Source organism: Sceloporus occidentalis, unplaced genomic scaffold (assembly GCF_023333645.1).
Source record: "Sceloporus occidentalis isolate IW3139 unplaced genomic scaffold, rSceOcc1.0.p SCAF_10, whole genome shotgun sequence".
Lineage (NCBI taxonomy): Eukaryota > Metazoa > Chordata > Lepidosauria > Squamata > Phrynosomatidae > Sceloporus > Sceloporus occidentalis.
Window position 1 is genome coordinate 37731418 of NW_028316990.1, and position 24415 is coordinate 37755832.

Sequence of the window (24415 nt, forward strand, 5' to 3'; positions counted from 1 at the left end):
GAAACAGAGAGATACGAGTGTTGGCAGCATTCATCCATTTTTGCTGCCACTGTTGGACACTATTTGTCCATAGCTAAACCAATGGATTATAAACAAGAAGCTGTAATATAATTTCATCTTTTCATATGAATTTGGATCTATGGCTCCACATTCAAGGTGGATACAAGTGCTTTTGAGAATCATAGGACCATGAAAGGTTCGTGGATCGCATTGCTCATTCGGTAGGCCTGATGCAAGAAAAGCAGATGGGAGCCCAGATGTGCTAAATATACTCAGAGATATATATTTTCCTCCCTTCCTCCAATAAAGTTTACTTACTCTACCTCCAGATCCACGTCCGTCTTCCTTTGCATTTAGCAAGCTCTTTTAGCTGGCATATGGGAGGAATGGAGATACTCCCATAACCTTTCAAGAAAGTGACAAACAAGCATAAAAAGAGTTCCCAGGAGGAAACCCTGTTTTCAATCACCTTATATTGGCTTGTGCGAATGTGGAATGTCAATGCTCTTGGCTCTAAAAAATGAAGGTTTCCCATTATAGATTGCTACCTCTGCATCTTTTTTTCCTTTTGGAGGCTCACTTTAGGGTTTGCAGTTGCTCAAACTGTGAAGATGCATTGTTTTAATAAAAAATGAAGTGTGTGGTGAGACTGAAGAAACAATCCAACAGGATCCTTCTGCTGATAGAAAAAAAAAGCCGTCAGTGGATCTTGGAGGAAGAGATACTTTCCAGCCTTTGCATCTCTTCATGCCCTACAGCGGGACTCTGTCCTTCACTCCATCTCATCCCATCCATCTGGACCCGTCAAAACTCTGCTCTGTGGGGCTTTCCAGTTCCCAGAGCAGATACTACAGGCACACAGGGAGTTTATAAAGAGAGGTAAGATCCATCGCCTCTGAAATTTGCTGATGGATTTCTTTTATAAGCTCAAGGAACCAACAGGATCTGGGTTGAAGGGTCTGCTGGATCCATTGTACTCCTAGATGGATAGATGGATATTGATAGATGGATATTGATAGACAGAAGATGGATGGATGGATGGATGGATGGATGGATGGATGGATGGATGGATGGATGGACAGACCAACCAACAGACAGCTAGATAGGCAGATGGGTGGGTAGGTGGATAGACAGATGGACATACAGACAGATACAGAGACAGACATTCTTCTGTGTTTTCAGGAAAAGGATCGTGCAGAAACTTGCTCTTTGCAGAAATCCTAGAAAGGGTGACGCAGGAGAATGAGGAAAGGAAACAGGGGAAGAGAGAGAGGTGTAAGGCAGGCATGCATTAGGTATTTAGACAGGACTGTGAGACTGAATAGGAGGCAAAGAGCAAGTGTCCTCCTGGAAAAGGAGACTTGCCAGTTGGCATCAGAGATAACATTGGTGGGGCCCATTCAGAGCATTGCAAAGCTAGTGGAGGTGATGATTGGTGATGCTTTGCAGCATAGGAAAGGAGAAATTGGTGATGCATATGTTCCTCTGCAGCCTTGAGGCTCCCGTCCTTCTTTCCCCATCTCCATCTTTCTCCCTCCTTCCCCCCCAGCAATCTGAGCCTTGGCAGTGGCTGCTCAGAGGACCAGGGGATCATTAGCTGGAAAACGGAACAGATGAGCCTGCGCTCTTAAAAGGATTGTCTGGTTCCTCTATTGATTGGTTTGATTTAGAAGGAGGAGTGGGTCAGCGGGTCATAAATTATCATTTGGAGGCAGGGGAGGCGGCTAGAGGGAAGAGGTGCTGCAAGGGAGAAGAGGAGGGTCTGCCTGGAGCAATTGGGGGGCCTCCGGTGACGCTTGTCCAGTTTGAGTCCCACCTGGATGGCGATGGGGCGTCCAGTTGAAGAACCAGCCAGGCACCGCTTCCCCCAAAGAAACCCTCCTTGCTTTTTTCACAGAGCTGAATGAACCTTGGAATCGCTCCCTTGTTTAGGGCCAGCTTCGAGCAGCCATATTTCCAAGTAATAGCCAAGCTTTTGTTCTCCTGCCTCGCTTCCTCAAATGCAGAATGAAATGGAGATCCACGCTTGCCTCCCATTGATAACCCTCCTATGTTTTCTCACCGCTTGGTCCATGTTGTTTTTTCCCACCTTACCAGAAAGAAAAACTGCATTAAGGAGGGAAACAGTTGTCTAGTGAATGTTAATGGCAAGAGTCTGACCTGGCAAATCAGAGATGGGCAACTCTGTAGGGCTAGCGGCCAATTTTTCCATCCCCTTTCCCCCATGGATTGCACCCATACACATATATATGGCAAGTCCAAATATCTCAGTTTCTCTCTGCAGTCCCTCACAAAATGGCAATTGGAAATGAGCTTCTACACATGTCCTGCTGCCATTTTGAGAGTGTCTGCAGAGGAAAAGAGAGGTATTTGTGGGGTACTACAGAGTTCTGGAACTCAAACTGGTTTTATTTTTAAAAATTGGTGGGTTAAGGAACTATCAGGATGCTTTAGAGGGCCACCGAAGTAGCCATGGGCCACAGTTTGTCCCATCCATGTAATACAATATATTTCTCTTTGTGTCAGTGAGTGTGCAAGAAAAATGTTGTGTTTCAGCACCTACAACATTGCCAGATATCCTCGTGTGGGTATCTCTTGGATAACATAATGCATCCAGTGTGTTGAAAGCCTTTCTGGGAAAAAATGACATGGGGACTCATTCTGAATGTTTCTTGGGATGCCTCCTTATCAATGGCAGATCAAGGCAGCTTTGACTCCAACACCGGGGACATTTCTGCCACTTCTTTGGGAGCTCATCTGGAAGGACTCTGTTACCCCGCTTCCCCAGTCCTGAAAACCCAGAGCCTCGCCGTCAATTATTTCTCTTCCTTAATTGAAAATTTCGGCCTCAGCGATTTGCCCGGAACGTGCGAGGGATGGACGCCCGAGAGCGAACGTGACACAATCGGAGCACCGCTGTAATGGGCCAAGCGGGAGAGTGGATTTATGGATTCTACAGGTTGGCAAATGATCTCATAACTCAAGCGAGGGCACAGCCACAGCGGGGATCGCTCAGCAGTCGTTCGCTCCCCCCGCTCCTTCCCCCCATCACCCCCAGCGAGCAAAACCGCCCTACGAGATGACAGAAAACGGATTTCCTCACCCACCGGCGCTGATGGCTTTTTGACGTTCCATCCTTTTATTAGAATTATGACTGTTATTACGGACACACCCTCTTTGGACGTTCCTGGATGGAATCTATAGATCTGTGTTGGCGTCTCTATTTGGAGATGAGCGCCAATTAAACAAAATTGCATGACGGAGGGGGGGACGGATGTCGGACTGGCGATGCCACCTTCAAGGCATCTCTTAGTCAAGGTGAGTCGCAAAGGACTGATAAGGTGCAATCCAGATATATCAATTATGCTCGCACCGACTGGTCATACATCATCCGCTTTGTTTTCTAGCATGTGGATTCCCAAGATGAAATTGGGTGATGCAGATTCGGGGAGGGGGAGGCGTCCATTTTAGTGCAAGGAAGAAGTGGGGGACGAACCATGAGTCTGGATCCTGCTGGGCAAAACGGATTGTTATTAATAACTGCAATCATGCTGGATTAGTGCCCACCCTTAATCAAATAAAATGCCCGTTGCTTTCGGTGAAGAGGGTGGTGGCATTCATCATCGCGAAGACTGCTTATCATATCTCCCACTAAGTTATTTGTCCTTTTTTAAAAATCATCATCATCATCATCATCATCATCATTATTATTATTCTTTTCCTGGACAAAACAAGCCCCGGCATGGGTTAGGATTTTTGGACAGGGAAGGGGCTATAGCCCCTCTAGGGATCTAAGCATGTTTGTTGAGCTCTGCAGCATCGCCTTTCTGAGAAAGGGCGACAGGAGCTGTGCAGATGTTAAGTCTGGAGGCCAAATCTGACATGATGTTAATTGTGCAAATGCAATTAACATGCCAGGGCTTTGTTATGTAAATAGCAGCCATGGGGAAATCGGAGCACTCTTGGACCTTTGTGGGGTGGAGCTGAGAGGCAGGATTTAACTCTCCCCTTCCCTGCCAGGACTTTGGGGTGTCACTAAGGGGGTGTGGGCCACACCAGGTGACCATCTAAAGGGGGGTGACGCCATTGCTTTTGGCAAAAATGGGATGTGGCGTTCGCCTGCGTCGCTTGTGGGTGGTGTGAGTGGGGTAAGACTCAGTGGGAGGAGAAAGGAGAGCCCCCCCAGGATAAAATTTTAAACTTTAACCTCATGAAACGAAGGATATGTAAATGCTGTCTCCCTTCCTAACTCGTGAATCTGGGATCCACATCCTTGACTATGTGCGGAGGGGCAACCTCTGCTATTTACAATGGTGTACGCGCCTAGGCCGTGTGCACGGGAGTGTGCCCCATTGAAGCCTATGGGGCTTGAATAACTGCGAGCCTCTGTTTTTGTGAGGGGTCTGAAATGGGTTTGAATAGGCTTGAATGGGGCACAGCCTGGGCGCATGTGCCATTGCTAATATTGCAGGTCGCCTCTCTGCGGATATTTGAGGTTGCGGATCTTAGATCCGCGGGTTTGGAGGGGCGACTGTATATGCACAAATATGTAGGATGGGCTGCGTTATATTCGCAGCCCATCTTTCCTCCAGTGAAGGCATGACGCATGAGTGTCTTGCTCCCACTTTTTCTTTTAACATCACAACAGCCCAGTAAGGTAGGTCAGGCTGAAAGGTCTCTCAGTGAGTTTCATGGCTCAGTGGGAGCTGGAACCTGGATCTTTCCAGCCCCATCCCGGTGCAGTCGTGGGATAAATGTCTCCTTGAGCCATGAACATGGGTGCCATTGAATGAGGAGTATAAGATGCTTCCATGCAAATATGCTTTGAGGTTGACCAAAACACAAGCAGCAGGAGATGTATCAGGGACTGTCAGAACCTGGTAATGATGGGGGAAAGATCTGGTTTTGGGTTTGGGTAGAGGAGCCAAACAAACTCTGTTTTAACCTCCTTTGCTATAGTTTTTTGTGTGTTTTGGGGGCAATGTGGGCGTGTTCTAGAAGAGTTTATTCCTGACGTTTCGCCTGCATCTGTGGCTGGCATCTTCAGTGAAAGCATCTTTCCGTGGCATCTTTCTCTGAAGATGCCAGCCACAGATGCTGGCAAAACACCAGGAATAAACTCTTCTAGAACATGGCCACATAGCCCCCAAAACCCACAAAAAACTATGAACGCCGTCCATGAAAGCCTTCAACCTCCTTTGCGTTTCCTGCCTCACGACGGAGGAGCTTCTTGTGGCAAAAAACAGTGCGCTAAAAATAGGCTCGGCAAACTCGTAACCATGTTGGCAGCAGCAGAGGTGAAGTCAGCACAACCCAATAGGACATTTGACGGTAGCGGCAGTGGGGGACTTCATTTCATTTTACAAGCTTTTCCTCTCCTATGCTGATGTTGTTTGTTTGAACACTGTGCAAGAAAGCTAGGGCTCTTGGTCTGGCCCTGAACTGTACAGGTAAGCCTAGGCAACAGTGGCCTGGTTCAATGGGTGCCCACCTTACCTGAAGCGATACATAAAGCTTGCTTCTCATACAGCTCACAGCATAGCCAGTGCTCTGGGGAAGTAAGGGCCCAAACAGACAAGCCAAAATAAAGCTGCTTTGGATCACTTTGGAGGTATGGTGTTTAAATGCTGCATGCGTCCTAAGAGGCCGGAAGCCGCACCAAAGCCATGCTCCAGTCCTAAGGATAGCTAGTAGTCAGGATAGTTCTATGTCACCACCAATATCAGGGGTATGGTTGCCAGATCTGCATGGTTACGGTCCTTGAGGTTTCCAAACCTAAATCTCAGACTTAGGGGAAGACCTCAGAGGAAGGCAATGGCAAACCCCCTCTGAACAACTCTGGCCAAGGAAAGCCCATAATAGGTCTGCCTTAGGGTCACCATAAGTCGTAAATGACTTGGAGGCATGCAATAACAACCGTATTTTGGTACAGGAGATGTTATACTTTGTGTAAGTTCTCTGGAGGAGGGGGAACACTGTCGTATTTTGAATTTTAAAGTGATGGCCCTTATTTATCATGGCCTGCTTAGGAGGACTTAGATTCCTAGAGAGATCATATGAATCAAAACCGCAAATAGTCTGCAAAAGTCAAAGCCACAAATATGGAGGACCAGCTGCATTTCCAAGCCGTGGATGCTGGAATCTGTGCATCAAGGATCTGTGGATATGAAGGGCTGATTGTATACTCCTAATTGTGGTGTTGGGGGATCTGGAGGGATCTGGGTGGTAACTGCTTTCTGGAGTGGCATCTAGAAGATGACTCTGTCTCTCCTCCTCTCTCTTTTAATCTTTCTCTCTTTCTCTGGCTGCTTCATTCCTCCCTCCCTCCCTTCCTCCCTCCCTCCCTCCCTCCCTTCTTCATCCCCCATTAAGCGTGGGCTCCTCAGGAAGGTGAATTGAGATCAGAAGCACGTACAGCGAGACTCTGTCTTACAGCGCGGTGAGCAGGGCCTGATTTGTCGTGGGGCTGAATGGTGAAGGTTGCCCTGATATTACAGCCTCCTTCCTGTAGTCATGGGGAGAGGGAAGGAGCCACATGTCGATAGGGCAACCGCAATGTGGAGGACGGCACCATTGGGTGAGAAAGCAGAGGCCACGCACGGGGAGGATGGGAAGGAGGCAGGACCAAACAGGTCAGCGCCAGGGAAGCGAGGAGCAAGGTGCGGAAGCAAGATTGGGTGCAAATGAAAATCCAATATCTCATTTGCCCTCCATTTGCTTAGCGGGGCTGCGATGGTCTGGTCTTGCCTTGGCAGGGAAGCAAGGAGAAGAATACTGTGAAGGATGCTGGAAGGGAATGCTTGGGAAGTTGTCCAAGCAAACCAAGAGGAGGTGCTTCTCTCTGTGTTTGTGTGCGTGTTCGTGCATGTGTTGTGTGACATTGGAGGTGAGGGAGAGAAAAGGAGAATCCTATGCATCCCTTTTAGCTTCATGCTACATATGAGTTTATCACACGAAGGAGAGCGGGAGTTTATCCCATGAATATCCTGGAAAATTGCATAATAACGCGTAGTGATTTCACACGGCGTCGCACAAAACATGCCATTAAGATGGTCACAAAGAAACATTAAGGCGAATTTTTTTACTTTTGGGATTTCGGCGACAATGCATTTCCGATATCACTTTATTTGCGCAATGGCGTGTGATGATCATTCATGCAATTACCCGCCATTGCCGCTTCATTTGTGATGAAGAACTTCTCTTGGCTTTGGGATTCTGGGCGCTGGTGTCTTCCTAAAAGTAACTTTTCCAAGCTCTGTTTGGCGCTAGTGCCTCTAGCAAGAGAAAGCAATGGTCTCAAGCGCACTTTTCTTCTTCTTTAGAAGTAGTGCCTCAGTGCAAAATCAATGAGTTTAAAAAACCCGGCAGAATCAATCAACTAAGGCTGGATTAATCAGGTAACGTCCCCAACATCCAATACATTCTATTGAATTCTCCCATCCAAAATCTTTTATTATAAAAAAAAGCCAGAGCATTCTTAGAAATCCATACTTTGCAGGATTTCAGGACCGATTCTTATTCTGCATTTCTCATTACAATCCTTATATTGAAAAAAGGATCTCTTTTTTGTCATTCTCATTCCTATTTGAGCTTCACAACTCCCTTAGAAGGTCTCCAGTGTTGTTCTGCAACTGTTAATATTACAGAATATTCTTAATATATTTTTCACACTTACACTTATTCTTCTTCTTACTTATACTGACTATTCTGCAATAAAAGGCCAGATTCTGCCATTCAGGTTCCTTAGGACTAGAGCATGGCTTTGGTGCAGCTTCCGGCCTCTTAGACACATGCAGCATTTAAACAGCATACCTCCAAAGTGACCCAAAGCAGCTTTATTTTGGCTTGTCTGTTTGGGCCCTGACTTCCCCAGAGCCCAGCTATGCTGTGAGCTGCATGAAAAGCGAGCTTCATGTGTTTAAATGGTGCATGCATCCTAAGATGCTGGAAGCCGTGCCAAAGTATAGCGTTTAGATCAAGGGAAATAATAGTGCCACTCTATTCTACTCTGGTCAGGCCCCACCTGGAATACTGTGTCCAGTTCTGGGAACCACAATTCAAAAAGGACATTGAGAAACTGGAGCGTGTCCAGAGGAGGGCGACCAAAATGGTGAAGGGTCTGGAAACCATGTCCTATGAGGAACAACTTAGGGATCTGCGGATGTTTAGCCTGGAGAAGACAAGGTTAAGGGGTGATATGATAGCCCTGTTTAAATACTTGAAGGGATGTCATATTGAGGAGGGAGCAAGCTTGTTTTCTGCTGCTCCAGAGACTAGGACCCGGAGCAATGGATGCAAGCTGCAGGAAAAGAGATTCCACCTCGACATTAGGAGGCACTTCCTGACAGTAAGGGCTGTCGACAGTGGAACACACTCCTTCCTCGGAGTGTAGTGGAGTCTCCTTCCTTAGAGGTCTTTAAACAGAGGCTGGATGGCCATCTGCCGGGGATGCTTTTATTGAGAGTTCCTGCATGGCAGAATGGGGTTGGACTGGAGGGCCCTTGTAGTCTCTTCCAACTCTATGATTCTATGGCCTGTTACAGACTGCCAAAATAAAGCTGCTTCGGATCTCTTTGGAGGTATGCTATTTAAATGATGCATGGGTCCTAAGAGTCCAGAGGTCGTACCAAAGCCACACTCCATTCCTAAGCACTGGAGTACAGCTTTGGTGCAGCTTCCGGATACTTAGCATACCTCCAAAGAGATCCGAAGCAGCTTTATTTTGGCAGTCTGTAACAGGCCTATGATTCCTAAGGACCAGAGCGCTGCTTTTGTGCAACCTCTGGCCTCTTAAGATGTGTGTGTCATTTAAACAGCATGCCTTCAAAGTGATCTGAAACAGCTTTATTTTGGCCTGTCTGTTCAGGCCCTTTCTCTTATGAGCGGGGCAGGACTTCCCACTTGCCTGGAGAGGAACTCACCAAAAGTGGGGATTTTCCCCTTCGTCTCATTCCTGGGGATGGCCTATGAAAACTAGAGGCTCATGGTCAACCCTGGAGGTTAATCCTACCCAGAGGTGACACTTTACCCACCTGTGCCATGAACAAAGACGAAGTGAGGAAGAGTTTTTCTGAGGAACGGGTAAGGAGCGCCCACTTCCAACTTCCCAGCTTGGCTTCCCACTTTCCAAAGGGAACCTCTACACTTGGGTCTCTCCTATCGATGCATCTCCAGCCTTGCAACGAAGGAGACAAAGGTGTCCCAGCTAACCTGCGGCAGACAGTGCGACGTGCCTCGAAAGCCTCCCGCCACCCTCCTCGGTGCAAGGATTGCACATCAGTCCCATTAAGCTCCCTGGGTAGATCAGAGAGAGTGGCATTGTTATTACTGTGAGCCGTGCAAAGGAGAAAAAGAAACCGAGGCAGGGAAAAGAACAAGCTTTTAGACGTGTCTCCCAAACCTGAGAGGCTGATGGTTGCCAAGAAAAGAGACAGACATTAAAGCGGGAGGGAAGGGAGAGAAAAGGCGAGGGATGGAGAGAACGAGAAAGAAAGAAAATTAGATTCCTTGGGTTACCTTAGTTACGCAGTTTCTAATGACTCCGGCTTCTCGGGCCCATCACCTTGCCTGGGTAAAGATACTCCAGAGATTTGCCCCGCTAATAAGAGAAAGTCCCCTTGTTCGTGATTTTTCTGCCAAAGAGAGGGAAGGGATGGAGGCTTTCTCAGGTGGGTGAGTGGGGAAAGATCGCCCCAGGAGGTTGTTTTTATAAAATAACCCCCCTTTTTGGTCCACAATGACTATAGGAGTTGGGGGGGTAATCTATATCTCTCAGTCGGTAATTGCCTCTTCTCCTACCTGTCTTTCTTCCTGTAATTGCCTGCGCAGCTCCCGCGAAGGTTTCGGGGTGATATTTCGGAGACGCCGCTGTCAGCGTTTACCCGAACGCCGTCGATGATCGAGGACAAGGAAGAAGGAGCTGTCCTTCAGGGTTGGGAAGCCAAATACGATTTGGGGAGGGTGAGCGAGAAAAGGAGGGGGGATGTTTCTGAGTTGCGGCAGACGGGAATCCAATGCCGGTAAAGTGAGAAAGCAGATCTCTGGCCTTTTTAGTTGCCGCATCACACTGTTGACTCATGCTCAACTTGTGGTCTACTAGGACTCCTAGACTTCTTTCACACGTGGAAATGGTTGCCACATCTCCAGGCCTGGCCTGGACCCAAGTCTCCATCTTTGGGGGTCATCTCCAAACAGGAGTTACTATAAGTCGACTTCATGTATAAGTCGAGGGCTGGTTTGGGGGCCAAAATTATGGATTTTGATACGACGCGAGGATAAGTCGTGGTTAAAACTTAGGGGAATGTAACAAAGGATCTAAAGGATGAAGCAAAGGAAAACAATGCCAAAGAACTTGCAAAATCCCAGCAGGTGTAACTGTTTGTGTTCATATTAAAGTCTGGATTGATGAGAGAATAGATGGGGGTCATCGCTTCCATGACAGTTTATGCTCTTGTCTTTCAACACGGGATGGTTCCTTTTTTAAAATCAGAGTTAAAGTATTGTACCTACATTGACCCGTGTGGATAACTTGACCAAGGTTTTTTGGGGTTGATTTTTAGACTAAAATTTCTAGACTTATACATGAGTATATACAGTAAATGGTGCAAGTTTTTCAGTTTTAGGAGGGATGAGAAAGGTCTATGTGTGATAATCTCCAGCTCAGCTAGTACAACAACTTCTTGTAAACAGCAACTTGGTACAATTTGCAAGGCTAGCTGAGTTGTTGCTGCAGTTAAGAGGGTCTACATCAGTGATTCCCAAACTGCACCATGATACTTTGTGAAAAAATAGGGTTTTTGTGGCAAGATTTCTTCATAGGATGTTTGTCATTGCCTTCTTCTGAGCCAGAGTGTGACTTGCCCAACATCACCCACAGTGGGTTTCTCATGGCCAAACCGGGATTCGAACCCAAGCCACCGAGAATCCTAATCTGGAACTCAAACCACTACACCATCCTGGCTCCGTCTAGTATTTATTTTAGCTGCTAAAATTTCTATCCCACTCTCTGTTTGAGGATCTCAAGGAGGCGTAGGATACAATCAGTTTCAAATAATCAATAACAGCAGCAATAATTTTGAAAAGACGAAAAATGTATTAAATAATTTATCACTTTACACCGGACGATTTGCAACTAGTTAAAACAATTTAAAAGAACGCTGACCGTAAGACATGTGCAAATTGGATGGGATCAATCAATTAGACCCTGAAGGCTTTAATAAGGATCACATGGTTGTCAAATCTCGCTTGCGGGATTTTATGGAGAGGCCAGATCATCGTCTTGTTTTCCCTTCCTGACCTCTCCTACCTTTCTTCTTTCTGCAAACAGTAGAAGATGGAGCCACCTTGTTTTCTGCTGTTCCAGAGACTAGGGATGCATCCACACGGTAGAAATAATGCAGTTACGCATCACGTTACTCGGTCCGATGAAATCCTGTCATTTTGCAAGGTTTTTAGCCTTCTCTGCCAAACATCTTGCCAAACTACAAATCCCAGGATTCCATAGCAGGGAGGCTTGATGGCGCAGCGGTTAAAATGCCAGCACTGCAGCCACAAGGTTGTGAGTTCGATCCTAGAGGGCTGCAAGGTCGACTTAGCCTTCCATCCTTCTGTAGGTCGGTAAAATGAATCCTCAGCTTGTTGTGGGCAATTGGCTTACAGATTGTAAACTGAGTACTGAGTTCACTATGAAGCGGTATAGAAATGTAAACGCTATTGCTGTTGCTATAGGATGGAGCCATGGCCGTGCAAGCGGCGTCGAACTGTGTTATTTCTGCAGTGCAGATGCACAATCAGAGATGACTTGCTCCCACCTGCTCCGACCCTCTGCCATGTTTACACCTTGGGGGGGGGTCAGAGGGGAAAGGGTTCTCTTTGTGCATGTCTCTGGGTCTGTGGGTCTGCATGTGTGCTTCCTTGGCAATGGCGGCCTTTGTCTGTCCCAGCCCGGCCCCTGATCCGCAATGACCTATGGCATCGCATTTAATAAGGATTGGTAATCGGTTGGCGAACAGCTCCCTCCGGGTTACGAAACCTGTCTCTCCAAACTAATTAGCAAACAAGCCTTTGCCAACCAGTCGGTTGGTGGAAATTAGAATCCCTGGGAAGGTGCGCTGGCTAAATGGCACGGTAATTTATCCCCCTGTGAATAATTTGGCCCTGGTTCCCTTGAAAACCTTCTGGCCATTGGAATATATATATATATATATATATATATATATATATATATATGAGTGTGGAAGGCTCTTTTCCAAACCCTGTATCTTCTCCTCCCTTCCCACTCACCTTTTCCTCCATAAGGAGCGAGGAAAGCAATTGTAGCCAGAAGCTATTCCTGCATCTGGGAGGCGGTGATGCTTAGTCGTCGCTGTGTTGTGCGTTCTCAGAAACACAAAAAATAATGTGCAATTGAACTTCAAGCTTAATACCTCCCCTTTTTGGGCCAGAAGAAGGAGAAGAGAGCTTGCAAACAACATGAATTCCTTCTCTGGTTTTTATTTCTCCTCCCCGCTCTTCCCCATCCTCATCTTTCACTCCTGCTCCCCAGATGCTCCCCAGAGGTCCTGGCGTTCTCAAAGTGCTGGGTTAAAGAAATCGGGGGGCGGAAAGAGGAAAATATGGCGTATGACAACAGGGAAGGGCGGCCTTTTTGCCCGCGGCTGGCAAGGTTTTAAAATGAGGTCCCAGGTAGCCATGGTTACCTTTCCTCTTTAGGAGGAGATGCTTTGCTTGTGCATTGCCTTTTTTTAAAATCTTTTTCTTTTCCATGTTTGTGCATTTTTTCAGATCGAAAGGTTCTCCGCTACTGGAAATGACAATTGCGGGAAGGGTGGGGAAACGCAAACAAGGGAACCGGCGGAGGCGAGTGTCCGGATGATCCTTCAGAGGCAACTGAGGGTCAAGGAAGGTCTGGGCCCCTCTTTGCATTGGGCAGATAAAATGGCCTGCCCTCTGTCCTCTTGACCAGATGATGCATGGTCCGGTTTTGGTGCAAAACGTTCAGACTGTTCAGCACCAGAACCAGGGGATTTGTTGTTGCTTTTGTGTGCCTTGAAGTCATTTCCAATTTACGTCGACCCTAAGGTCAACCTATCATGGGGTTTTCTTGGCAAGATTTGTTCAGAGGGGGTTTGTCTTTGCCTTCCTCTGAGGCTGCCCCCAGAATATCCTGGTCCATGAAGACGGCACCTGGGTCTAGAAATAATAATAATTAATAATTAATAATAATAATAACAACAACAACAACAACAACTGGAGAGAGACAATGGTAACTTTGAGAAATAGAAGTGAGACTCTTCCTATGGATGTGAAGACATACCATTTGTTTGCTTAACTTTTGCCTTGCTTCTTTTGGATCCCACAGTTGCCCACCTTTGAACTGCCCCAAATTTGCCAACTTTGAAGTCTCTTTCTCCTCCTTTTGCCTGGAGATCCGTGGTATTTCCTCCCATTGGTTTCCAGTGATGTAGTCGTGGGTGGATTGACTTTGGACTCAATGAATCGACTAGGACTCAACTCGGCAATAAATGATCCAACTCGACTTGTGACTTGTATATCTTTTAGCCACCGACTCGCTGGCTTAACTTCATCCAGAAACAGCAAATGCTTTAGGCAATGGGCAATCTGAGTAGACCTCAACTTCTTCTTCAGGCCCATTGCCTAATGCATTTGCTGTTTCTGGATGAAATCAGGCCAGCGAGTCGGTCGGTAAAAGATATACAAGCCATGAGTCGAGTTGAGGTTGCCTTAGGGTTGCCATCAAAGAGCCTGTCCCCAATGCACATTAGAGAAGACTTTTAAAACATTCAAAAGCTTCAGAAGGATCCATCTTACTCAAGCCTGTTGCCTAAAGCATTTGCTGTTCTTCTCCAATATTTTTTATTACTTAGCTTTGTGCTTCTTGATTTTCTAGTTATTGAAATCCATCTGCCAATATGCCACCGCCACCTCCTTTTTTTCTTCTGTTAAAGTTGGCTCACGGACTGGAGACTCACCTTGAGACTTGATTTGAAAGAGTCTTACAAAGCCTTGAGACTTGTAGTAAAAGACTTGAATACATCACTGTTGGGTCTCTCATCCAAGGACTAGCCTAAATCCTTCTTGCTTCACTTCCGAACTGGGCAAGATTAGCCTTGTTCAGGGTGACAAGATGGTAAATAGTGGTATGATGGGTTGAAGAAGGGATGGTAGATAAGTGTTATGTCTTGAACCAATGCACTTAGTCTTTGTGGTTACCAGAAACAAAAGTTGGATGAAAGACTGAACCTGGATCAGGGACTGTTTCTTTGGCCTTCATCTCTTTCTCTTTCTCCTTGCTTTTCCCCACCTTCTTTCTCATTTCCCTTCTTTGGAAAGCCCTCCATTAGATTATCCCTACTTAGAGACTTTTATTCTACCTTTGCCGAGATTAAATCCAACTCAGGCCTAAATTCTATGCTTAATCTTCTTTCACGCCCCTCCATCCTGAAGGTTAGCCCAACTTCTGAATGCGAGACCGGCTGGAAAGCTTTGCCGTGTCTTTTTATTCCCCAGGATCCGCTTGTTTACGATCGTCGTGTGGGTTGAGCTGGAGCCAAGAGAAGGAAGCCCAATGGGGTGGCGGGATTAGCGATGGCGGTCCGATTCGTCCAAACTAATCCCCCCTCTAGGGCTTAACGCCTTCAAAATAACACTAAAATCACGTTGTTAGTCCTGACCAAAGTAGATCTATTGAATCGACGAGGTTTACTTACCTGTTGACTCGCCATTCAGCAGTGGATCCAGTGGGTCTCCTTTAGCTGGGACTGCCAATAAGATGGAGACCGGTTGCTCTTAAAGACTTACTTTTTGGGGTCTGCATCAACATTGCAGAATGAATGGAGTTTGACACCACTTTAGCTGCCGTGGCTCTGTGCTGTGGAGTTGCGGGATTTTTCATTTTGTGAGCTATTCAGTCTCCTCTGTCAGAGAGCTCCAATGCCCCCCACAAACTACAAATCCCAGGATTCCATAGCACTGAGCCATGGCCGTTAAAGTGGCGTCAAACTCCATTCATTCTACAGCAAATGCTTCAGTGGTTGAACCTTGCTTTTGCCTGAACCTCTTGGGATGGGCAAGAGTCTGCCCCTCCTGCTTAGTGTTGTTGCTGTTGTTGTTGTTGTTGTTGTTGTTGTTGTGTGCCTTCAAGTCATTCCCGACTTATGGTGACCCTAAGGCAACCCTATCATGGGGTTTTCTTTGCCAGATTTGTTCAGAGGAGCTTTTGCCATTGCCTTCCCCTAAAGCTGAGAAAGTGTGACTTGCCCAGGGTCACCCAATGGGTTTCATGGCTGATCCGGGAATCAAACCCTGGTCTCCAGAGTTGTATTCCAACACTCAATAATAAAATGATAAATATTTTTATCCCGCCTCTCCTTGCGGATCGAGGCGGGTAACAACATTCAAATCGCTGTGCCATGCTGCAAACTGAGTGCAGACAGCTTTTGCAAACTGAACCCGTTTTGCCGCAGTTGAACTAAGCTGAGGACAAAGGCGGAAGAGGAGGAAACCAGGATGCTTTATAAAGAGCTGAAACAGTGGGACGGCGGAGGGTTAACTGGGATTCTTTGTGCCAAATCAGGAGAGTTGAAGGGCATCGGCTCAGAGCATAAGCAGCCTGGGTAAAATGGCAGGCATTGCAGTGTGCCTCCTTCAGCTCCGAGGAGTTCTGGAGGGGTTCTCCATGGAGCTATAAAAAAGATGGTTGGTTTTCTTTTCCCCCTTTTCCTTCCAAAAAACCCAGAGAAGTTACACCAGGTGGCTTTAAGCCTCTTGGAGAGAGAGGGAAAAGGGGGAGAGAGAGGCACTACAAGGTCTTGTGGTGGGCTTGCATGCCTGCGCACTTCGGCTGTGATTGATGAAAGATCAAAGCCCCATTCCTCCAGGATCACGGCTTGGAGAATGCGCAGACGTGGGAGGGAAGGAAGAGTGACATGCTCTCTGTGTCTCTCCCTCTTCCTTGTTCTCTCTCTCTTTCTCCTCTCACCTCACCTACAATGCCTTTTCCTGGAAGCAGTCGAAACCCCCCACCCGTTATGTGCAAGGGGTCTTCTTTGCCTTTGCACAGAGAACCTTCTGCGTAGGAAACTTGGGGGCCAGAGTAGGGAGGCTGCTTCCTTTCAAACATTTTTCATAACCTAGAGAGCAACAGACACGGTGCTCTTTGCGAAGATCAGCGAGGACCCTGTGAAAATGACCTGTGCCAAATCAGGCTGCGTGGCCTCGCTAAACCAATGTTGTGTTTCTGGCACTGGACACGCAACCGGATCATACCCTCCAACATTTCGCAAGTGAAAACCGGGAGGCGTGTGGCCAAGCAACACAAGAGGATAGTCAAAATGGCAGAAGTTGTAAATGTACATGAGTCAACAGTGTGATGCAGCAGCTATAAAGGTAAATGTGATTCTGGGCTGCATGACTAGAAGTATAGTGTCTAGATCAAGGGAAGTAATACTGCCACTCTATTCCGCTTTGGTCAGGCCTCACCTGGAATATTGTGTCCAGTTCTGGGCACCACAATTTAAAATGGATTTTGAGGAACTGGAGCATGTCCAAAGGAGGGTGACTAAAATGGTGTAGGGTCTGGAAACCATGAAGCCCTTTGAGGAACGACTCAGGGAGTTGGGGATGTTTAGCCTGGAGAAGAGATGGTTAAGAGGTGATATGATAGCCCTATTTAAGTATTTGAAGGGGTGCCATATTGAGGAGGGAGCAAGCTTGTTTTCTGCTGCTCCAGAGAACAGGACCCGGAACAATGGATGCAAGCTACAGGAAAAGAGATTCCACCTCAACATTAGGAGGAACTTTGTGATAGTAAGAGCTGTTCAACAGTGAGACTCTGCTTTGGAAAGTGGTGGAGTCTCCTTCTTTGGAGGCTTTTAAACAGAGGCTGGATGGCCATCTGTCGGGAATGCTTTGATTGTGAGTTTCTGCATGGCAGGAGGGTGGACTGGATGGACCTTGTGTTCTCTTCCAGTGCTATGATTCTATGATTCTATGACTCTCCTCCAGTGCCACATTTCAGATGATTTCAGATTAAGCTGTGTTGGTTTCTTGCAGCATAAAAAGGAGGAAAGAATGTGGCATCACCTTTAAGACTAACTGGTTTTTATTTTAGTGTGAGCTTCCGTGGAGATAAACCTTCTTCTTCAGACGCAGCGCGGAGTGATATTAAAGCCTTGGGCTTTAATATTTCATATGACTTGACCTTCTTCCTGTCAGTTTTCTTCACTGTCCAGCTTTCACAACTTTTCACTGAAATTGGAAATACAATGATGGCACAGATGCTCCCGACTTTGGTCTTTAGTGGCTGAATCTTATGCTTGATATCAAGCGGCTCCTTTGTGCGACAGCATAAAAAATGACTCCCATCTATTTGCCTCTGAAAACCCTACAGTCTGCTGCTACAATGCAAGGAGCTGGGTGTGGTTCCATCTGTTTCTACCATTTGTGGAATATCGCCTTATCAATTTATCTTTTGGAAAGTAATTTTTATCGGGTTTTTGAAGTGGTTCCATAGGAAAACGAGAGAGGAAAAGGGCAGAAAGAAGAAGAAGAGGAAATGAAGAACAGGAGAAGTACTAGATGACTGGAGGAGGGCAAATGTTGTCCTCCTCTTCAAAAGGGGGGGGGGGAATAGATCGATGATAGATAGATAGATGATAGAAGAAAGAGAGAGATACGATAGAATAGATGGGTGAGAGAGAGAGAGAGAGAGAGATGATAGCAGGAAGAGAAAGAGAGATGATAGGATAGATAGATAGATAGATAGATAGATAGATAGATAGATAGATAGATGAGAGAAATATTATAGAAGATGCGTGATGTATAGATAGATAGAGAGAGAGAGAGAGAGAGAGAGATTATAGAATAGATGGGTTATAGAGAGAGAGATGATAGCAGAAAGAGAAAGAAATGATAGGATGGATAGATGATATCAATAGATAGATAGATGGAAAAGAGAGATTATAGAATAGATGGGTTGTATATAGAGAGAGATGATAGGATGGATAGATGATAGCAATAGAGAGAGCGAGAGAGATAGAGAGATAGTAGAAATGATAGAAGAAGAGAGAAAGAGAGAGATACACCCCTCCTGCATATGGCTCTGGTTCCAATAATAACAATAACAACAGCAATAACAATAATACCTCTCACACACAAACCCTGCCTTGCAGTCCACCCCAGTGCCGTTGCCTGTGAGCCATCTCTCTTTCCTCCATAGGCTTAGCAGCAGCTCCCCAACCCTTCTTTCCTTCTACACCAGACGGCATTAGCTTTTCTTCGCCAGCACAAAGTCATTTGCAAAATTAAGCGGGTGACTGGCGAAGAGGCGGCCTCTCCTCTGCTGTGCAAGGCTGGGCTTTCAGCTGCCAGGGCTCCTCCTGGGTTACCTTTCCCAGGAGCTGCCCAGCCCAGGTGATCGGATGAGCCGCACCTGGATTTCCCCCCCTTTATCTGTTTACATTTTTAGCCAGGGCTTGGTAGTGCGCTGGGGAGCAATCTCCTTGAGCAAGGATTCAGGTTTGCATTGGAGAAATGGACACAATGTCTTATTGAGCCCTTTGCCTGTGCCTTGGCTTTCATAGAAAAAACATGGCCTACAGTGCCCTTTTCTTGCAGAAGAGCATGGTTCAAAGAGCCCTTTGGTCATGCCTCTGCTTGCAAGGAGAGTATGGCTTGCAGAGCCCTTTTCTAGTGTTTCAGCTGCTTCAGGAGAAATGGAAGGGCGGCACACAGAGGCTTTATTTATGTGGCAGACTTTATGGGAATAATGGCAGCAGGGGCTTGCAAAAAGCCCTTTCCTTCTGGTTCAGCGTTCCTAGGAGAAATTGACAGTGGCTTACAGAGAGGCCTTTGCTTGGGTCAGAGCAAAGGGAAGAAGCTGCTCAAAGGGGCCTTTGTGCTTTTTGACTCCCATGGGATAAAGCAGGCAATAAAAGGGAGGAATCTCCTCCATGAAGAGGGCAGACGACGAAACAGAGAGGCAGATTTGGCCCTGGGGCTTGTAGCCTCCGATCCCTGCTGCAAGGAGAGGAAGAGACCTGTTCCCTAAACTGAGAGCAGAGCAAGCTTTTATTGTATTTTATTCTGTTGAAGCTGTGTGCAAACAGGTGACCCGACATCCTTCTTTTCCAGGCCGTGTCCTACATTTCAACCCTCTGTCCAGGAGACATCCAAAAATATTGTCCATTTTGAGCATGACCGAGAAGCATGGATTTACGTTTATACAAAGTGTGTCATGCTTTTATTCTTGAATGTTGTATGTTTCTTGAATGTCGTATGTTTTTACATCGCCATGGCCTCCGCTGCAGTTAGGACATCTGGTCACACTGCATGCAAACCAAAGTTGCTTTTCAAGAGAGGGGAGAAGTCATAGTTTGGGATTCCTTCTGTATGCAGAGCCCATAAAGGGAGTTAGTAATGGCAGCAGTGAGAAGCAGCGCATGAGTGGAAACAACAACAGAGACAACCAGCCTCTCTCTGCATGTGTGCATGTGTATGTGTGTGTTTCGGTGTGCGTGCAAGAGGGAGGGAAGGGGATGTCAACTCCTGTGGCCCCTCGGTGAGAGCATCAGGCTTCCTGACACCTTCCGCCCCACCGAGGCAGAAGCCGGCAACAAGCTCCCCTCCTGGGTTTCATGCATCCGCTTTACCTGGCCTTCCTGATGTCTCCCCAGGGTGTCAGCCGGCTGCGCGGTTACAGCAGCTGACAAGGGAAGGGTGGGCAAGGCAGGCGGGCAGAGAAGACGCCGTGGCAGAAGGCAGCTGGCAGAGGAGGCTGGCTGTCGGATGAGCAGCCCTAAGCGGTCATGATGGATGCGCTGGCCCTTGCGGCTGACCCTAGGGGAAAGATGGAGCAGAAGAGGGGGAAGCGGATAGGAAGGGACTGGCAGGGGAGATAGGGGGCAGGAGGAGATATGGGGCGAAGGGATGGGGTGCCCTGGAGTGATTAAATGCCGGTCCTGCAGCCACAACCTTGTAAGTCTGATCCTAGAGGAGGGCTCCGAGGTCCACTCAGCCTTCCATCCTTTCATAGGTCAGTATCCAGCTTGTTGGGGGCAATTGGTTTGCACAATGTAAACCGCTTAGGGAGTGCTAATTTGCTAATAAGCGGTATAGAAATATACTTGCTATTGCTATAAAAGGTGCACCAGAGATGGGGGAGATGCAGTTGGAGGGCAGAGAACAGTCTGTGTGGCTGCTCTGTACACAGAATCCAGGATAAGGCGTCCATATCACATGGCAAAAATATGATCAAAATCCTCAAAATTTGAGTGGTTTGAGTGCTGGACCGTGTCTCTGGAGACTGGAGACCAGGGTTCGATTCTCACTCCAGCCATGAAGCCCACTGGCTGACCTTGGGCAAGTCACACTTTCTGAGACTCAAGTTAAGGCAATGGCAAACCCATGCTGAACCAACCTTCCCAAGAAAACTCTGTGATAGGGTCGCCATCAGCTGGCAATGATTTGAAGGCACACGACAACAAAAATCTGAATTTAGGTTGCTGCAGTAGTGTTGGGCAGCACAGTGGGACATGCGTGCAAACAGCTGGTTGACATCGCAGTGGTGGGCACCTCATAATAGCAGGTGATTTGGGCATCTCCGGGGCTAGAAAACCCTAGGCTGATCCTGGAGTATTCTGGCCATGCAGTCAGGGCCTTAGAGGCGTGGGGAGGGAAAAAATAGCATTGTGTTGTCCTGTGCAGCTGAGCAGGTATTCCTCCTTGCGTTTTGTGCCCTAGATCTCCGGTGTGTTTCCCCCACTGGTGTTTCGGAGGAAGCTTATTAGCAGTCCCTCTCCAGGAGAAGGTGTCCCAAGGTGCCTGCTCAGGTTGTGCGGAAAGGTCTCGACAAGACTGTACAGCTTGAAATTCACGGATGCCCTGGAGTGCTACCTTTGCGGCGTGTCTGTTTTTCTTACTGTTTGCCGTTTGGAGCTCAAGGGGCCACCAGAGACAAGGGAAGATCACACTCCAAACACACCGATTTACAACTGCACTTGGCAAGGCAGCACTGGGGGGTGCTCTCAAGTGATTTGGGGGGAGCAAAAAATGGAACCTATTGTCAAGTTGGGGCAAGAGGGTGGGTCGTTCTTCCATTTATTAATGTATGTATTTATTTAGTAAGAGAGCCATCGAGTGTAGTCCCGGACTATGACTCTGGAGGCCAGGCTTCAAATCCCTGTTCAGCCATGGAAGCCCATTGGGTGGCTTTGGGCACATCATACCCTCTCAACCTCAGGAATGCAAAAATCCTGCCAAGAAAACCCCATGATAGGTTCACCTTAGAGTCAGCATAAGTTGGAAATGACTTGAAGGTACACAAAAATGACAATTTACTTAGTAAGAGTCAGCAGGACTTTTCTCCTCCGTGACTCGAACCAATAACACCCAAAAGTGGGACTGGGGACTGCAGTCAAGGTCCCCAACCCTTATCTTTAGTATTGGACTATGACTCTGGAGGCCAGGGTTCGAATTCCAGCTCAGCCATGAAACCCACTTGACCTTGGGCAAGTTGCACGCTCTCAGCCTCAGGGGAAGGCAATGGCACACCTCCTCTGGACACATCTTGCCAGGAAAAACCCAGGATAGTGTCTCCTTAGGGTTCGCCATAAATCAGAAACAACTTGAAGGCATACAACAATAAATTCCCACCTAGAGATGACCCATGTAAGCTGGAGACTCTGGGCCAGACTCAGATATCTGGCAACACTGCCTGGGAAATGGGTAATTCTCTGGATCCTTCAGGAAAAGAGCCTTCCTCTTCTGCACATGGCACCTCTTGCTCACTCCCCCATCATTCCTCAGAGGGCCCCCCTTTCCAAACAAGCCCCAGTCCTTTTGATAAACAAAGGCGGGCTGAAGGGTGGCTGGCGTGTTAATGCACTTCTTCACATTGCGCCGCCACCCTTGCACCCCACCCCACCCCACCGTTTCTTTCCCCCTTCATCCCTCTGGGAAAGGCCTTTGCCAAGAGAAGCCAGCCCTTGATTAAAAGCGGACTGACAGGCAACGGCAGCCTCAAGTCTAAAGGGAGACCGTTCCGCCTCTGCCTCCCTTCTCAGAAGTCCCTGATCCTTTAATCAATCGCAGCCCAGGAATAGAAGAGCAAACAGGCAGACTGAGCCGCGAGAGAGGTATGTGCCTGCAATTCATGCTGCAAAATGCAAGAGGCAGGGATGCATTGGGGTCCTGTTTCCTCCCTCCTTTTCTTTTTTGGGTTCATTGGGTTGGAGGTTGTTTGGGTTCATTGTCAACCTCTCTTGCACCCACTCATTCCTTGACCGGTTGGGGGGGGGGTGTCTTTGTCTCTCTTGCCCTGGGCATTAGGGCTGCCAGGTTTCAGGGTCTGTCCGAAGTCTCGGAAGCTGGTGAACATGCAAAGGGAAGCGAAGGAGGAAATGATATGGCCTTGCAGACCACCCCCATCCATACCGTGTTCCTTCGGCCCTCCAGTTTCTAGCATTACAGTGACTTAACATTGCAGCTAAACATGTAGAAATGCAGTTTAGAAATGCAAAGAGAAGGAGGCAGGCAAAGAGAGCCAGGGAATAGGAACACTGGGGCTAATTTCGACATTAAAGAGAGATTAAAGCGCATTCAAAGTATCCTGCAAATAAAGCAAAAATGGTGAGGAATTGTGTGCATGATTATCACATGCAATTGGGCAAATAAAGCAGTATCGGAAAAGCATTGTCACTGAAATCCCGAAAGTAAAAAGATATGCGTTCATGCTTCTCTGTGACCACTTTAAAGGCGGGTTTTGTGCGACGTTGTGTGAAATCGTTTCGTGTAGTTACATGATTTTTCTGGGGTATTAGTGGGATAAACTCCCCATCCCCTTAGTATGATAAACTCCTTTGTCTGTAATGTGGGTCCCCCAGATGTTGTTGTACTGCGGCTCACAGTAGCCGTAACCAACTTAAGAAATGCGATCCCACCCTTTTGCAGGATCACTTTTGCAAAACTAATTCTCTGTGAGTTATGAAAAGGCACATGAGCACTGAATGTTGTGTTGACGGTGTTGTTGTATGCCTTCAAGTCATTATGGAGACCCTAAGGCAAACTTGTTGTGGGATCTTTTTGGCCAGGTTTCTTCCGAAAAAGTGTGCCATTGCCTTCCTCTGAGGCTGAGAGAGTATGACTTGCTCAAGGTCATCCAGCGGCTTTCTATAGCCGACCGGGGATTTGAACCCTGGTCTTCCAGAATGTAGTGAGGATGCTTTAAAACTATTTTCCTCCATCTGTCTGATTGGTACCATAAGTTGCTTCCGAGGAACTAAAGGAAATCTCTAACTGTCCATCCATCTATCTACCTGTCTATCTAACCCTCCCACTATTTAATTTGTGCTCTGTGTTTATCCCAAGGAACTAAAAGATATATTGACTGATGGATTGATCGATGGGTTCTTTAACTTTTTCCAATGAGGAAGGGGAAAGTGGTTTTGTATGCAGAAAGTCACAGTTTCAAGGCAAGGCTGGGACAGAAGGTATCCTGAAACTCCAAAGGGCCACTGCTTCTATTCAGAAGGGACAACCCTGAGCAAAGCAGCTCCCTACCTTCTTCTTCCAATCAGTTCTTTATTCCACAAGGACCAAAATCTTCCCTTATTGTATAGCTCCGGGGGCTAAGCCTTTGAGTTGTTCATAGAGGCTTGCAGACTCTTTGCATCTCCAGATTGCTTTGCATCTTTGCAGGTAGGCATGGTCAGTGGTCCGAAGCTCTGGGGAGCTCTTGCTGGTCATTGTTGCCAGGGGTGAGCTTGGTGGTCCAGCAGTTTGACTTGATAGACAGCATCTGCTGCTTGCTCTGAATGCCAGCATGAAGCAATGGAGCATGCCGAGAGAGGAGGCTCTTGTGCAGCCTCCAGCTTTCTGAGATACTGCAAAGGAAGAGGGCTGCTGATGTCAGGAGACAGCTAGTCTTCTGAGTTTGACAACCCCATCACAAATAAGCCAAGATGGAGAGATGCTCCACAGACAAGAGGAACCTATAAGTTATCCTATAGGGTGTCCTCACAAGGCTGTGTGTTTTTAGCCCTCTGGCTCCCGGTCCAAAAAGGAGTGAATTGCCACGCCTAGAACCTTCCACTGATGGGACTTCATCTTTTCAACAGATTGCATGCCTCCGTTGCTCCATTTCGCATTTTTAAAATGGTTTGATTTCAAAATCAGATGGAGATCTCTGGTCACTAGCGGAGGTAGGGGATGATGGTGGCAAGATTTCTCCAGAGGAGGTTTGTCATTGCTTTCCCCTGGGGTTGAGAGATTGTAACTTGCTCAAGTTCGCCCACTGGGTTTCCATGGCTGAATGGAGATCTGAATCCTAGTCTTCTGGAGTCCCAAGTCCAACACCCAAAGCACTATATCTATGATAATAGTAATAATAATAATAATA

At 47.2% G+C, this 24415-nt stretch overlaps 1 protein-coding gene across 4 annotated transcripts in view; it reads left to right on the forward strand.

Moving 5' to 3' along the window:
• The window catches only part of RAI1 (retinoic acid induced 1), a 120505-nt gene that overhangs the window by 46437 nt on the left and 49653 nt on the right, over window positions 1–24415 (forward strand). Inside the window, exon 1 of one of the 4 annotated variants that reach the window (XM_089539635.1) lies at window positions 22073–22154. The exons of the other annotated variants lie outside the window; for them this stretch is intronic. The gene's annotated coding sequence lies outside the window, so the exon portion shown is untranslated. Of the gene's footprint in view, window positions 1–22072; window positions 22155–24415 lie in introns of those variants that run through there. 4 annotated transcript variants of the gene reach the window in all.